Here is an 18,497-nt window from a genome sequence, read left to right as displayed (position 1 = left end):
AACAGTAACATTTGCCAATCCAAAAGTAATGCTTATGCTTTCATTAATATCATCAGCACCTTCTAGAAACTTCATGAATAAACAGCAATTTAAAATGGCTTTGCTGAGAAAGGTTGGGGGGTGGGGAGGAACCAAGTCCCATGAACACAGGTTATCTTATCAGGACTTTTGTATAATTCCTAATTAGCTGACCCAATGTCCTTTAATTTTCATAACAATGGTAACCCATGAGACCTACTATACACCAATTAAGTCTCTCAGTAGAAATGACTTGACGGATTCTTTTGCTTTTCTTTATTGAAATGATAGACACTACTCTGCCCTTCATTATTCTCCCTTGACTATTAAAAATATCTCCTTGGACTTTAATGAGGCTAAAAGACTTACATATTACACAGACATATAAAATGCTGCTTCTGAAGATAAATTATTTGACAAAAATGCTACTCTGGTGAAATATAAAGAATGTTGTTAATACAAAATATTCTATATAATAAAGAAATCCAATTTCTGCCTTTCTAGCTTAGTGAAGAACTCTGTGGATTTTATATTTCTGCATACAGAAAATAAATCCCAAGACAAACTCCTCCAAATCCGCCCCCCCCCCCCCCCAAAAAAAAAAAAAAAAAAAAGAATCCATACAATTTCCTGCGTTGGGAAATAAACTTATAAAAAATAACAGGGAGAAATTTATGCTCAGACATTTCATGTTATTAATATTACAGTGATCTTCATAGACCAACAGTATTCTCCATGCCAGTTAAGAACAAGATTTCCAAGATTGCTACAGACTTTAGATTGCAAAAGTAGTTTACTTCATGAGTTCATTTAACGAATCTTTGACATAAGTAGATGAACAACTGCAGCAAACCACGTGCAAACTGTACTGCTTCACCAATTTTCCATCATAGCCTAGCTAACAACAGTTGGGGTTCTTGATTTCAAAATTGGAAACCAGATTATAAAAGAAAATTATCTGCAAAGCAAAATAGAACTGGAACATAAACAAAAACAAATTATTGTTCTCACCATTTATTCAGTTACTTCCTAAGGCATTTACCCGCCATAGCACTTCAGGCAGCAAGTTAAGAATAGTCTGCCTTTTGAGTGGAATCACTTCTGCTTCTCTTCCCAAGGTTTCTGCTTATTTAATACAAACAGAGCACCAAAGATGCTTCAAGGACCTCTTTAATTTTCTTATTAAAATGTCCTCTAATATTCTGCATTATTTAGTATGTATAGCCTTTATTTAGTTTCTTTATCAATATAAGAATAATAACGTACTTATATTTAAAAATGAGTTCACTTTCACAAGAGAAGAGGGTCCTTGAGGAACTGATTCTTGCACTCATTTCTCCCTTTACATTAGAACTGAAAATTATTAAACTGTGAAATTGAACAAATCATCCAATATTTAAATAATTTTATTGAGTTTTTTTGTTTACTACTTTTTTAGAGAAACTACACACGACTGTATGGTATTGCTCAAGTAGACTAACATAATTGAAAAACTTCTATTATAATTGAAGTTAACCATAATTACACTTTATCCAGACAGAAAAAGTGTCTGACTCATTCCTCATTCTTCATTTGCTGATCACTGGGAATGATGTACTTGAGAAATATCAGCTACCATCAGTTTGCTGACATTTAACCAGATTTTAAAGCTAAAGATCACTGTATCTTGTCCTCCTACAGACCTGCATTGCCTTCCTACAGCCACATGTCTCTGACAGAAGCTTGATGGATTAGAATTTCTTATGGGCTAAGGTCCAGCCTTCAACCACTGTCTTATTTCAATATTATCAAGCACACTGGAGAAACAGAAAGCTGTAAACACTAGGGACTGGTTCAATATTACAAGAAAATGCTATTTTGCAGTCACGCTTTGCTTTTTTGAAATAGCTGTGGTTGGACAATGACGGAGAAAGCACAGGCTAATGAACAGCCTCTTGACTGGGAGCCAACAGACTTGGATTCCACTTGAGCTTTGTGGTAGTTACAGACATTTCCTTTCTCAACTTATTTTCTGCTTGCATCATCTACTTCTCATTCCTTCTATTTTAATTTTTTTAGCCAATCACAAGAGTGCGTATTATCCTTATTGTACGTTTCCATGAATTCTTGCAGCTACTGCAGTACAAGCATTGAGTTATCAGAAAATATCTCTGAAGATTAATACCGACTTTAAGCATTTCATTTTAACTGTGATTCAAGCATATAGGCTTCTTGGCCATAATATATTAGTTATATATGAAAAAAAATATTGGTTCGTTTTAGTTTCTTTTCCTGAACACTGAAGCAAAATATTTTTCAAGAGCTAAAAATCTTTCTATTTTGGGAACTGATTTCTAATGCATAGAATTAGTCTGCACTGAGACATGCATAACTGTACTTAGTTATATAAATATAACAAACTTCAGATAAAAAAAAAAAAGGAATAAATGCTTATTGACCAAACATACTACCTAAAATGATTAAAGTTTTGGAATTGTGAAGACCAGTTTATCAGGTGCCTACAGACTCCCTGAATTTCTACACATCCAAATAAGGAGTGCAAGGGAAATAACTCTGTACACTGAGTTCCAGTTGAGGATTCTGCCTTCCTGATCTGCTGTACTTTGCAGTTACTTTACTGAACATATTAAGCTTACCTAATTGAAGATTTGGACTGGTATTGAAACTTAAAAATGTGCATGAACAGTAAAAATGATAACTATATATATATTGCATGAAACTAAAAGTTGGATAAGAATCTCGTGAGTATAAAAGAACGAATTACAGACTAAAAATTTACAAGTAAGTTAACAGTGATAAGCTTACAATCACAGCTTGAAAGCTTACAATCACAACTGAAACCCAGAGACTCTTCCATGTCCTCATTCACATCCAAAAAACTAAGAACTCAGCTGTCTGGAGGAAATATGCCAAATTTGTCTTCTCTTTCAGGCATCCTCACCACTCAAGGAAAATTCACAGCTAAGAAGTTACACAAATGACTATGGCTACATTATCTATGAAACATGTACAAATCAGTGAGTAATATACATCAGCTTTGTCTGGAAGAATGGCATTGCAGTATTCAAATACTTGGTACAGCTGCAGGGAGCTACAGAGCGTATCAGCTCAGTAAGTGAGCCCCTGGTCTGCACAACTGCAGAGCACTTCCCTGTAAAGACATACTAAACAGAGTTCAAGTTGTGGTAATGAATTTTTGGAACTATACAAAACCACTACATTGTCACAGCTCCATAAATACTAATGTTCATGTTCAAATAGAAATAATGTGAAGTAAATAATGACCAAACTGCTAAACTCATAGGCTTGTGATCAGTGACATGAAGTCCAGCTGTACGCCAGCTGTATGTGCACTATGCTGGGGATAACCACCTGGAAACCAGCTAGAGGGAAAATGAGCAGCTCATCTGATTGAACTTCCTTACAAAAGCCTAAGTGAAGGAAAACTCAGTACAGTGGCAGCTACATGAAAATTTAGTTGGAAAAGAAAATAAAACCTTTGGGAAAGGGTGGAAATAAATGAGTTCAGAAAATAGGGGAATAAAAAAAATGAAAAATAAAACTTTGAATATGTAACTTTGGTGTGTTACAAAACCAAGCATCAAAGAATAGGCTCGCCAGTAACACTGTATGTTTGACAACAGTGAAGAAACTTCTCCCTCCCACGTTCTGCAGAAAATGGTCATTGCATCTTTGAAAAGGCCTTCAATTGATAAACAAGACTTCCATAAGTTTATGTACTAGATAAGCATCACTTATGTACACTCTTCATCTTCTTTTCCATTTTAAAACTGTTCTTTGATAGCTGATAATGTTTCCTGACATTATCAATGAATGATATTTTCTAAACATCATAAAAAAGCATTTTACTGTGAAATAGCAACACTTCTTCCTGTTTTTCTTTTTTTTTCTTTTCCTGATGACAAATTGATCATAAAAAAGTAAAGAACATTCAGCTGACAATATTGTAGGAAGAATAGAACAGATACTATCAAACAGATATTTATCTGCCTCTCTCTTTAGACATCAAGGCTTATCGTAGAGAAGAAAATTAATTCATTAAGAAGAAGGTCTAAGCTATAAAACATCACAGTTCATCCTGTGATCACCAGAAGAAAAAGCAAAGGAAAGCAGGTAAACAAACTTCCCCAAATGGCTTTGAAAACTTGGAAGGAAACGTTCACCATTTAGGGAAAGATAATTGCCTGTGGCTATATCCATGCTGTTTTCTGCAGGCGTACTGAAATGTTCCATAGGGTGAAACAGCCAATAATCTCAAAGCTTCCATTTTACTGGGAGAACCAAGTTGCTGAAGCAGGAACATATTATCCTGGGGACAGAAATTTTTCTATCACGAGGAGAGAGCTTTCTGTCATAAGAAAGCAGGATGAAAACAGATTTCATTATAACAAATATGTGTACTCACTAACTAAGAACTTGCCTTTGTGTTCATGTCCTGTGGTGTATGAGAGATGTCCTACTTTTTAAGAGATAACAGTCCTATGCTGCGTGCCCTCAGACTGATTATTTTAGCTCTTTAACTGAAACTACTTGCTTGAAAGCAATGTATTGTGTGATCAAGCATCCTTATTAATCATTATCACACAACTGCTGCTGTCTCCAGTCTGGTTTCCCCTCCAACAGAGATTGTTTTCAGGAGTTGCCTCTAAGTCCTCTTTAACTACCTGAAATATCATCACTGAGCAGTTGAGGTTGGAAGGCACTGCTGGAGGTCATCTTGTCCAATGACCCTGCTTGATCAGGGTCACCTAGAACAGGTTTCTCTAGACGAAATATTATCTGTGCGTGTGTGATTGTGAGCTTCCAAAGGAGTTATACTCCACGGGAATTATAAATCTACACATTTCTGATGAAAAGCTCATAGGAGAAAGAAACAGATGAAAGCTAGACTCACCATCCTGATTATGTAAAAGCTAAAAACAACTAGAAAAATCATGAAATATAAACAAGTTACTTGTTGAACTCAGTTTTGACTTGAGAAACTGTATACACACACACTACTTATGAAAACTCTATAATAATATTCAGTCAAACATGAACTTGTAAAATTGATACAGAAGAAGAAAGTACTATTTCTTCTTAAGCATTTGAAAGTCTCAGAAACCAGTTTAACTTACAGGCATAATAAAAATGTTAAAAGGCAATATTAAAAAAAGAGATAGTTTGCCCTTCAAAATCTACATAGAAACTACTTGAAGAGATCACTCAAATTCCTAAACAGATAATGCTAAAAATCCTCATTTATGAGTACTGATAAGTTTCTACACTGGACTGTTTAAATGACAAATATTTTGATGAATTACTTGATATTTTTATGCTTCTTACTTTCAATATTAGTTAACTGTTTTTGGAAGCTTAGGATACAGTGTTTACTACAGAATTATAATATTTACTGAAAACCTATTTAATTTCCTGTACGGCAATTAAATGCAAGGCTTTCTGAGTAAAAAAGTAAGTAATCCAGAGGGAGTTTCTGAAGATGACATGAGCAGGTCTTGAACAATAGCAAGACAGATGCTGCAAGGTTTTCAGTTGGAAACAATGCTACCTGGAGATAACTTCACAATATTTTTTGTCTTATAGTTTGGGTGGGAGACTTCTGAACTCTTACAATTTTACAAAATGTGTGGAGTGAAGCAATATTTCTGGCTGTTCCTTCAATCTTAATACTCCGAGTTTCCTTGCTTCCTCTTACTATCAGGGGATTCTAACTTGCTATTATTTTGTTAATTAAGAGAATTCATACAGACTATAAGACTACAGTTTTATAACTAGAAGTGTTTCTGAAGAAAACATTAACTGACTACTGTTGAAACAATGCACTGGTACTTCACAGAACTTAAAAAGTATGATTAAAGAGAGAAATTAATACTCTATTGAAAAAAAGTAAACTGCTGTGCATTCTAGAGAGGTGGTGACTCTTTCTGAATAATAACCTTTAAGTTTTCCTCCATGATTTGGAGAATGTATGAATAAGAAATAGTAATGAAGAGGTCTTCTCTTGGGAGGTAATATTTAACCAGCTTATCCACATTCAACAGAATTTCCATAATTTTCTTGCTACTAAAATAGTCACTTTGATAATATCGGAGAGTAAAGAATAATAGAAAAACAATGTGTTGAAGTTTTCTTCCATGCCCTAGTGCCTTTAAGTAGTGAAAGTTAACTGCTGAGCACAGCAGTGACCAAAGGACACATGCAGTGAGCAGCTGCCTACCTTGGAATAACGTGTTTAAAAATACTTTCTGTTCCAGGTAATTTTGTCTTCGCAGTCCAATAAGCCTCAGCTTCTCTCAAGGACAAAGCTTGTGCTACAGAGCTATCTATAAAAAGGATTTCCTGATTTCCTTTAGATAGAAGCTTTTATTTTTCCACCCTCTAATTTAAAAATCTTGGATAACAAAAATAGACGCACCGTGATTATAGAAAATAAAGCAAGCATGTATTCATTTAAAAAGTTGATTTGCACTCAATCTTTTCCCAAGTCATTTGGATCCAGGTTTCTCCTTGGTGTACCAGAATGCTTAAGAACTCACATACATTTAAATTTTGCGTAATGACCACAAGTTTTATTACTATGAAAAGTCAGATCTGCCAGCCTTTTCAGTCTCCTCTGCACAGTTCCTACAAAGTAAGCTGCATGTCAAGCCATTGCAAACTGCTAGCTATGATTTTACTCGCATGAAGAAATGCTTGGCTGGCCCAGAATCGGAACAGTGTTACCAGCCCTGAATTCAAGTCAAAGACTTAACAGAGTCTAAGTACTGCTATTCTGCATGTATTTCCAGCTGTTTTTTGGAACTATTACAATCAGGTACAGCACGGAGCACAACTACAAAGACTGCCAAATGCTTAAGAAATCTAAGTCATCGCAAACCAAGACTGTGAACATAAGGGAAGATCACATAATGCAAGCTGCCATTGCCTGCTCAATGCTCTTGGCTGATCTTGAAATCTTTAAGATGCGTTGTTCTTTGATACAGAACTGAGTATTAAATGGTCTTGCTCATTTTATCAGACCAGAAATTCTATCCCCTAGATTTAGAACAAAAGACATTTTCAGCTCAAAACTCTTTACGTGACTAACAATTAGTCTTAAACTGTAACTATTTTAATTTCTTTTCACTTTGTCTTTGCAGCTTAAATTCCATCCCATTGGAAATGAGTCTAGCCTTTCCTTAGCTTTCAGCTTAGAATAAAAAAATTAACAGCTCAACTGCATTAATGGAAAAAAGCAGCTTTACACTGGATTGTTCACCTAAAAATTAAGGATAAGATCTCAAGCAGCATTTTGTGAGCTACAAAAACAGAGGTTTTTTCAATTCTAGTTTCAATATGCATGAACACAACTGTAAGTGTTGCTTTGTGAATTTTTCCACTTAGAAAATAATATTTTTTTTTAAAGCGATATGTGAAGTAAAGTCTTTGCATAAGCACTTGTAATTTTGATAAATATTCTGAGTAATAATTCTTATTATACTATATTATATAGTCCACTTGGGATCTCTTATTCTTTTATTGTCCCCTAGAATTCAAGTGTGTTCACATTCTTTGAATCCTAGGTCACTAAATTTCCAACAAATCCAATGGATTTTCACCATGCTGATGTGACGCTCAGCTGGATCCAACAGAAATGTTGTACTGATTCAAAACCCAAGGTATTAATTGAAAAACTGGTTATCGCTGAGTTTTTAGAGGACTGAATTACACCAAGCTATAAAAAGAAGTGTAACTTAGGTAACGATTTTAAAGAAGTGGTGACATTCATGTTCTTATTCTAATAGAACAATGTTTTACTGCTTCTGTTATTAAGATTCTGTGAATAAGTTTCATTCACACAGGTAATCTTAATGTAGTCAGCAAAAGTAGTCATAGAACTACTCACTCATATAAATGATTCTGGAAAACTGCACTGTTTGTGCTACTCATTCACAGTTTTTAGATCCTTTTAAATCGATTTAACTGTAGAATAATCAATAGATTTCATCTCTCCTTCTCAGAGTACCTCCTGGTGACTAGAAGATAAGACTTCTAGCTTTGCGGGAGACTCACGCAATAAAATTGTTGAATTGATGAAATGCTAAAGAATAAATGACCAGGACTCTTTAACAATTTGTGATGGATCTAATCAGGAAATAATTTTAAATTATGGCTTTGTCTTTACTTCTGTTCACGGACACAAGAGGCTTTGGGGCATATTCGCTTACAAATTGAGAATGACATTTTACTGTTACTATTTCTTGTGATGCATTTTCAGAAGTATTTTAAGATTGAAACTACATATTCTGTCATCAGCTGTTTTCAGGATGAGCATTTATGTTTCTTAAACTGAATGAAATTGGGAACTAATATTTTGATATACTGGCAAAAAATACAAGTCAGATGTAACCGTTAAAGAGTTTCTCTTGCTTAAAGTCAGATCTCTACTGGGACATCTGCACACGGGAAGATTTACTTCATTTACAAAAGTAAACTTGCAGATTTTGGGATTCCTCTCTCCCCCCCATCTTGATGCATACTTTACATTTACCTATATTAGAAATCAATAAGAGAATTCATCTTATTTCCACACCTGAGAAAATGGATGAAAGGTGATGTCTCCAGAGACCCAACAATTAGCAAGGCTCATGAAGCTCACAGAAAATCAGAATGGAAAATTTCTGCATGTCTGATAACAGAAAGAAACATAAAAGCCTTATATTAAGCCTTAAATTTATGGACATAAATTTAAATGTTTCACTAAATCTTTTCTACTCAAAGGTGTTTTTTTTTTCTTTACATCGTTCTTTCAGAAAATCTGTATTAAAAGTGCATTTCATCAGATTTTCATAATTAAATCTTTCATTCTAAGGAGGACAATCATAGTTAGAACTAAGCAAGCCTATTTTATGATTTTTAGTAGATTTCTTTAGTCATAATCTCAAAAATACTAATTAAGTGCCATACCTGATCATTAAAACAACCTACTCATATTTGTAATATGCTAATTATAATGCAAATTTTGGAAAGGATATTCAGCACCCCACACTTTTGTGAGGAGTCTTGAAAGATCAGCCATTAAGCATACCCGTATGAATGCTTTAAAATCAAGCGTCTATTTGAAACAACATCATACAAATCATTATTAAGAAAGCTAAAATATGATATTTTTGAAAGTCTGTATAGTAATGCTGGATTAGTAAAAAGAGAAGCAAACTAACAAGAAAGTTCCATTTTCTTATTTCAATGAGGATTCCAAATCAAAAACTATCGTGTCACTTGAGAATGCTACTTTGAGGTGGATGTGTGTGTGTGTGGTGTTTTTAAAAGCAACTACAACCAAGCCACCACACTCAGCAGCAATCACTCTATGGTTAGAAACCATACTGATAGAATTCAGATAAGATTGTTTTGTAATGCTGTCGTATTTTTTTACTTCCTAAACATTTTATTAAGCACTGAACAAAAATCAGTCCACCAAAAATCATATACAATCTCTGAATTTCACACAACTTGTAGAGATTGTAAGTCAACATACGAAACTCTTGCCACAAAATAGGTTCAGGGTTACCTGAAAAGATGAGTAAGAGCCTGTAACAAGGAGTGACATGTTGCAAAGACTGGTAACTGTATGTATGGTTTTTTTTTTTTTTTTTGTGTGTGTGTGTGTGCGTGTGTGTAGCTAAGAGACAGCTAAGGAAATGGAATGATATATAAACAGCTGAGAGGTAAATTTTAGAGTTTGAGTCAGATTGCCATCTTCAATCTTTCAGCAGAGAGCAATAGCTCATGTTCGTATGATTTCAAAATGCACTGTTTGCACAACAGGGTGGATTTGTAGAACTCTTTAGCTTTTTGTTTGAAATCCGTAATAAGTTACTGATATCTGTAGGAGTCATATCTGGCAAAATAACTATGAGCCCCATGACAAACTCTACGGACAGTACATAGTTGGAAGGAAGAAAAAAGTTATCACACACGCAGAGTAAGACTGAAATACAAATATGAAATATTTCCACATTGCAATATTTTCAGCATACGTATGTTGAAACAAGACAAATTTTCAGAATATACAAACTACTATTTTGCCCTATACAAATTCTGTCACATATCAAAAGGGAAATCAGTTTTCCAATAAGCTACATTCAGAATCACATTCACTTAACACTGACACTCCACAAAATAAATTGTTTCTGATGTGTGCAATTGAATAAGAAAAAAAAGCAGTAAACTATAAGTCAATCAATACCAACTCTCAAACACAAAACCTAACAGGGGATTTAGAAAATAATTTTGTTAAGTTCTAACCACAACTGAATACTTTCAGAATCTCTAAAAAATATATCATCTTGCAAAATAAAGATGAATGCACTTCCAATTTCAGATGAAACGCAGAAATAGTGGAGTTTCTACCTAACAGTTCTTGCAATATTCAACCTAGAACTAAAAGTGCGATGCCAAGCCCTATTTGTAAGCTTATGCTTCTCTTTAACTAGCTCTAGCTAATCAGACTTTACAGAACTGTAAATTGATCATGCTCAGGACTAAACTCAGGACTCAGCAATTATAGCATACAATGACTACAGAACACTACCACATGGACAGCAGCATCTCTCAGCTGAAATTAAACTATGTGGAATACAATGATGGGGTTTTTCAGGTACTATACAGCTTAGAAGAGGTACTGTCAGAGCTCTGCAAGGCTCCTCAGTAAATGAGTTGTAAGTCTTTGAGTAATTCTATTTTTTGACTTGTATTTTTTAATTTTCACATTATGAATCAAAGTTAGAATTTCTTTAACAGCGAAGACAGTTTCAGAGTGTTGTCACCAAAGTAACTTCTTCATATTAAAAGGTACAAAACAAGACTAGTGCTGTATATCTGAATAATATTCGACAACCAGTTTGCCAGATTTCTTCTCCTTATAACCGTGCTCCACCTCACAAGCAGGACTGCTCAGATATTTTACGTTTTGCTGAACAGAAATCTGGGTTTAAGTGAATGTCAAGACTAGCTCTTCAGCTGCCTAACAACACGTCTGTGCACATATATAAAGAGAAAAAACAGCCTGAATTCACCAGTGCATTGTTGCAGTTTTCAACAATTGGCACTTAAAAGCAGTTTAATGCCTCTACTTATCTGTCAAATGCATACAGTTTTTGGTGTCTCTTCTGTATGCATGCTCCAAAACCATTCAGCCACTGACTGAGGAAATAGCAGCTCCCTGTGCTAATGCTAATATTACTTACCCTAATTTCAAGTGGAGAAAAATCTATTGTCTTTGTGTTCCCAACAGTTAAAAACTTTTCTATTCACCCATTTAAAATTTCTACAGGGGGCAAACTTGATGCATATTAAGGCATATCAGTCAGAAATGTGCTCTGTTTACTCTGTCTTTTCAATTATTTTTAATATCTGACAATATGTTCATACAGATAGCAGTCATTCTTGTACAATCAACTTATCTGCAGCCTTTTTAGAAACCATCATTTCAGGAATTAATTTACACAAGTGTTAAGGAAACACAGTCCTTTCTATGGCTTTAAATTGCACAGATAAGACAAGGACAAGTTTTCAGTCTATTTTTACGGCGTTATAAGAGAAGCAGATTAAGATAATGGCTTATACTGAAAGCACTTAATTGCTGAAAAGAAGTATTCTATCCAAAATATTACTTGGATGAAATAGTGATATGCAAAAACAAGCATCAATAAGAAGAACCTTCTAGTGTTACACAGAGTGGTCAACAGACCTTAGACATTTGCCTGAAATTACAGTCTATTATGCTCAAGGTTATGTTATAATGACCCAGTCAGATCCCTTTGCTCTCAAATTAGAGAGTTAGAGCAAAGCATTTCATGGAGACTACCTTTCCCACAGAAGTAAGGTTTTGATATCATTGCTTAATAAATTTCAGGAAAATTTCCATTTCAGTTTACGTGGGCTGGATAGGATTTTGACAAGAGTGCAAAAGAACTCTTCCTCTCAGCAGGACAAAGAGGCCAAAAGAATAAAAAGTGTATTTTGTTGAAATCTCCAAGTTCCTAAATCTCCAAGCAAGTCCCTGTTCTTACAGCAATTGTCACATGTACAGGACAGATCATGATCTAAGGGTAGCTCTGTGTTCCCACTGGAAGGAAGAATGAGTCCAGCCAACCAGCTTGGGCTGAACTCTGACAATTTAGAATACAAATTTCTTAATTTATCTATTTTTTGCGGTGCTGAATCCACGAACAGCAAAAATAACAACATATATTCTTTCTCAAGCTAACAGATCAGTCAGGATCTTTACAACTCCTCTTCACCTTCTTGTATAGAGAATGTCAACTGTGACAAAGCATGCAAATTTAATTTAACGCTTTAATGATTTGTGTCTTATTCATTAGAGAGCGTGCACGGTGGTGTGTTTTTTTTTTTTTTTAATTAAATTTGCACAATGTGACTTCTGACCATTCTGAATTCAAACAGATTTTTTGCAATTCATAAACATACTCAAACCAACATCCTACTCTTCCTGTTTACTATTTCCTACACTACTGCTCTACAGCAGATGGCTGAAGAATCAAATTAAGAGATTATTTCCTAGCAGGTACATTCCATAGAATAGCTTCTCCTCATCCTTGGGTCAAGACTATAGGCCTTCATGCTTGCCAATTTCTCAACTATGCTATTTAAGGTATGGACAGAAGACAAGGTTGGGACAAGAAAAGAGCTGCAGTCCTTCTGAAAAAATCCTAGAGATGAATTAATGGCCTAACAGAAATCAAGTGTTAACTTCACCTATTTCAACAGAGAAAATCAACTCAGTTATCTCAGTCCAAGTTTCCAGAAGTTGCATATTACTGAGAGTATCTTTTTAAAAATTCAATTCAGCTTTTAATAACCTGATAATCAGAACTTTAATTCTAACTTGAAAGACTATCAGGGATCAGTGAAACTGCTGTGGTAAATTGCTGATTTCACTTGTTAGGTAAGTTAAAATGGTTGCTTTTTTTTTGCTTGTAATTCTTATTATAGGATTCACAATTTTAAATTGGTTTTAGTTTAAATTTTTTGAGCTTTACTTTTTCCATCTTCTAACTTACAGTAAATATGTCGATGATGCTTATTTGTTCAACATGTAACAAACTAAGTTCTAAAATGCACACCTAAGAAAAGACCAGAAGCTTCTAAGTGTAGAAAGGTGGATGATACTATAGAAGCATCCTCATACACTGAATTCAGAATTCATTGAGTTTATATTTATATTTGTAGCTGGTCAAGCTCCACTTGGCCCAGGTAAGTGGGACAGGCTGTACAGTAAATACCTACTGATTCTTTCTTCCTTTATTCTACTTAGGAAAGTTCTTTTAACCTCTGAAAAGGAAAATTGTTTACATCACTTTTGCATAAATAACATATTTAAATCTGATCAAATCCTTAGATTTTGCTCGCGTGCTGCGATTCTTGAAGTTGCCCCTGCTGTGATTCAATCAAGTTTCAGCTCTTATCTTCAGACACAATCTAATCAAGTCATAGCTGATTTTTCCTTTCTTACTGCAGTTTGCCTGAATAAGCAAAAGTTTGTTTTTTGAAAGTGATATTGCTTAACTCTCATGTCAAGTAAAGAAATATGCAGAAATATATCAAGAAAAATTCACAATCTGCTTCAGAGCAAGAAATAAATACTAAATAAGGAAAGGCAAGAATAGGTGCCACACTATAAATGAGAGTGAGTAGTTTAGTTTGCATTCTAATTGATACCTGTGGTCCCAGAGAAGCCAAGAGGAAATACCCATTTGTCCTCCCTGCATAAAGTTACATACAATGTACACTGAAACAAGACAGCCTCAAAGCACTTAAAATAAGGTCAGAAATATTTTAGAGCAGTTGTATCCACAAAATAACCAAGTTTTTTAGTTAGGATTTGGTCTCTTGCCTCTAAATCCATGTACTTGAGTATAAGAAATATATTGCCTCTCCCAAGTCAAGCTTTTTTCCTGGGGAAACATGTTTGTATGTTAATTTGTCATGTACACCATATTAAGGTTGAAATTTTCATGAATATCACTTGAAAAAAAAATCAGCAAAAATGCAGGAATTCTTACTCCCTTTAGTTTTGTACAAAAGACTATCATCACTTGAATTTCCAGTTCACAGCGATGCAAGCAACCAAGTACAATGTTTTGCGCTCTTCTCCATGGCGATCCATTGTGTTTAGAAGTGAGTTGCATCAGAGACCCGATACAAATGGATTCCATTAGGATCCACAAGGGTACTTCGTGAAGCATCTTCACAAAGACATTGTTGGTAAGAGCACAAGTGACGGGAAGCAAGAAAGGAAAGACAGCAAGTGACAGATAAAGACTAGATCATGTCATGAAGTCCCCTCTAACCCTAGGGATTTCATAGAAAGAAAACAAGATAGCAAGATTTTTTTTAATGCTGAAGATAAAGAGTTAGTCTGTGCAAAATTGGTGCTTCTTTAATCTTAGAATGAGTAACTAATATTAAAGTCAAGCCTTATCATCGATTTAAGTTACAAACAGATGAAGATTTATGGTCTTATTTCTGTAGTAAGACATTTAACATCTAAGAAACTGACACAAGAATGCTATTAGATATAAAAGAGTATCAAGAAAAAAAATGATCCAGCTGAAAAATGTCTCTCATGCTAAAAGATGGAAGATTAAACATAAAACATAAAACAAGGATCAGTACAAATGAAATTAGAGTTGCTAAAACAGACAAAAATAGGACTGAAATAGAAATAGTGATGAAATAAAATAGAGTAATGCAATTAATAAGATGGCTCCAAAGGGCCAGGGATACAATTAATGTTAATCTTCTCACGTTTGTTTAGGTTTTGTGATCAGGGCAAACAGACAACTTTGCATAATATTATCTACATAAATTAACAGGAATTAGCACTGTAGTGCTTCACAGTAATCAGTGTAATTATTTTAGAGGAAAAGAAAATCTATTTTTGAAATTGGCTTAAATTTTCAAAACCTTAAAGTAGTCATCAAAATCTTTTTCTCCATTATTTTGAAGAAGCTCTTCAGATTACAGCAGTAAAATGAGCAAGCATTTTCTCTATTAAAAAAAAAATAAATGTTTTCTTCAGCTTTATAATACTATTTTAGTTGTACCACATTTTTACGACGTACCAGCTATCATCCATTTTACTTTATATATACTTTTACATATACAGTTTATATATACTATAGATACACTTTTTCCATCCATACTTTTATGAAAAAAAAAGAAAACACATGTAACCTTCCTGTTCTCTTACTCCTTGTTCCCATAAAATTTCATCAACAGGACAAATTTACCGTGGTGACCTAATTAGGAACTATATAGTATAACTAGCTTTTCTTCCACACGCCTTAGAGAGCACAGCAGTAAGTATTTGGTTACTATCAGAGTAGGCGCTCTCTCAGAGATGACTGTACTAGAGATATTCCAGGAAAAAAAAATAAAATTATGTATGGATTACAGTAAACAGAACTTTGCCCAGCACTCAGCCTGGCTACTTGCTCCTTTTTTCAGAGTTTCATGTAGAAAAATAAAGCAGGTTGCTACAATGCTATGTAAAACACTTTCCTACTTTGAGCAAACATACCAGTTAATAACAAAACAGTGCATGAGACAGTTTAGTACCGAGAAGACTGATGAAAAGGAAAAGGAAAACATTTTGCATGGTCTGGGTAAGCTCATCAGCGTAAAATAACCAGCATGGTTTATGCCTTTCTCACAAGGCCGTTAAGCAAAGATATGTAGGCTTCAGTTGTTAGAAAAAATGCCTCATTTTCCCTGCAAGCCAATAATTTAAGATTTCTTTGGACTAGAGCCCCAGTATCAGTTCTGAAAATCCAATTTTCTTAGTGCAGTCCAGCACAAATAGTAGCACAAAGAACCTCCACATTTGACACATGTACAAAAACACTGGTCTGCAGTCTCTTTTAGAAAATACATTATGGCAGCAAGCATGCATCATAATATCATTAAAATTCAGTGGAAGTCAGATGACTAATTTCTATTATATCTCTGGAAAATTTCAATTAATGAGCTTGGGAACACAGAGGCTAATAAGTGAAAATGCAGTTATTTTTAATTAAAAGGTACAGTGCTAGTAAAGACTGCATGAAGTTGAAAGCACATACAAGGCAGCCAACAACTAAGCACTATCTGGAGTACTGTGTCCAGGTGTGGAGCCCTCAGTACAAGAAAGACATTGAGATTTTGGAAAGGGTCCAGAGGAGGGCGACTAAGATGATCAGGGGGCTGGAGCACCTCCCCTATGGGGACAGGCTGAGGGAGTTGGGCTTGTTCAGCCTGTAGAAGAGAAGGCTGCGGGGTGACCTCATTGCAGCCTATCAATACCTGAAGGGAACCTACACCCAGGAGGGGAGTAAACTCTTCAAAAGGGCTGATAACAGCAGGACTAGGGGAAATGGTTTTAAGTTGAAGGAGGGAAGATTTAGGTTGGATGTTAGGGGGAAGTTCTTTACTAGGAGAGTGGTTAGGCCCTGGAACAGGCTGCCCAGGGAGGTTGTGGATGCCCCGTCCTTGGACGTGTTTAAGGCCAGGTTGGACGGGTCCTGGGCAACCTGATCTGAATGTGTATGTTTGGTGGCCCTGCTAGGCAGGGGGGTTGGAACTACATGATCCTTGGGGTCCCTTCCAACCCGGGTGATTCTGTGATTCTGTGATTCTGTAAGCACAACTATATAACTCCTCAGAAAACTGTGGCCATCTTCTAAAAGTCCTTCAATCAAAATTTGCCTGCTTGTTTATTCTAGCAAATGAGAAAAGATCAACCAAGTCACACATTTTGGGAGTGGTTAACATGTTCTTCTAGAACCTAAGGATGTAGACAGTACTTATACAGAGGGTTTCTCTACTACTACAGATATGGTGACATATTAAACAGAATAGCTTTTACGCTTCCTAGCTTTCATTTAGAAAGAAGAAAATTAAATGGCTTATAGAAAAATAAATTGTAAAAATTGAGATATGCAACTGCATGAAGGATTAAAGGAACAGGAAACATTTGAAACATTCTCTAGAGATTTTTCTTTTTAAGAGATGGTCTTATTCTTACTTACATTTTGATATACTGTATACAAATAATGTTTTCAATTGCTATTGGTAAACAGCTCCACATTTTAAACAAGTCAAATCAACTTTAAGTTGACTGAACCTTTTCAACATTTCACTTCCCTCACAAGAGATTCTCACCCATAAACAAATGGAGAAAGCTATTGGTTTCTGTTGTTGTTTCAATCCATTACGATATCATATTGCAATGCGTTGCACCTGCTAAACATGGTCAAGCATAAAACTTTTTCTGAAAGTTTTTTTTATGAAATCAAAACTTGAAAAGCTCGGTGACTATTAAGGAGATCAAACTGCACTGCTAACTTTTCATGCTAATTAATAGAAATGAACTTGATCATATGAGACAAAAAAAAAACAACAAAGGGTAAAACGCAAGACTGACCAAACCACCTGTGTCTATTAATAAGATCAGTTAACCCATTGATACTCTATAGATCTAATACAGGACTGCAAGGAAGTGTTAAGTTAGGATTGCCTAGACATGTTACTCTGAATTAAGATTTGATCTTCAAGAGTTATAGTTGTGTTTTGTACCAGAAGGATCAATATTTTTTGCGTTTCTGATCTGAATATATTAGAGTATTCATGCAAGGAATAAAATTATACATACATACATCCAGCTGGGTTAGGAATTAGTTCCTGCAACTGACTATTCACATGTCCCTTTCTGGTTTTGTTGGCACCTCCACAGCTTTGAGGCTGTACAAGCTTCTTACGTGCACTGCAGCACTCAGGCTTGTAGTACCATAGACCAACAATCACAATAACACAGCAGAACGTACCCAGCTAATCAAAGCATATCAATTCAAAACTGAACTCTTAGGATGTAGTTCATAACATCAGTGACAGAGGCTTTGTGAACACCTCCTTAATGTATGAATTGGCTGCTTGGAATCTGGAAAGCACATTTATCATCCTATTTATATTTGATGAAAGCTCAGGTGTATTCTGTGAATAACTTGAATATCTACATGAAAAAAAAAAATAAAATTAAGAGTTTTCCAGTGTTCTTCCTACCTAGCAAGTAAATTTTGTCAGCCAACTCCAGATGACTTTGGGTACCACTGGAATTTAACCTCTTATTATTTTATAGCTCAAAAAAAATCCTACTAGAATTTATAAAAGCAGCATTGGAAGCTACTTTTCCACCCTACTAGCTCTTAATTAGCCCACATAATTGCAAAACAACAGTAAAGCAGTACTTCGTATCCAAAAAGAAAAGCAAGTAATTAACACACAGTATAGTCTCTGCTTTCTTGTGAATCATCAATAACCTCTTTCTAAAAAGAAAACCAAGTTCAAGAGGCAGTTTTTCAAGAGTAAGTCTACAGTGCCTTTGAACGGACATCAGTATTTTTGCTGCAGATTCCAAG

This window comes from Lagopus leucura, unplaced genomic scaffold (genome assembly GCF_019238085.1).
Source record: "Lagopus leucura isolate 7727_CA_CO unplaced genomic scaffold, USGS_WTPT01 Super-Scaffold_100009, whole genome shotgun sequence".
In the NCBI taxonomy this organism is placed as follows: Eukaryota; Metazoa; Chordata; class Aves; order Galliformes; family Phasianidae; genus Lagopus; species Lagopus leucura.
Note: the sequence above shows the minus strand (reverse complement) of the source record.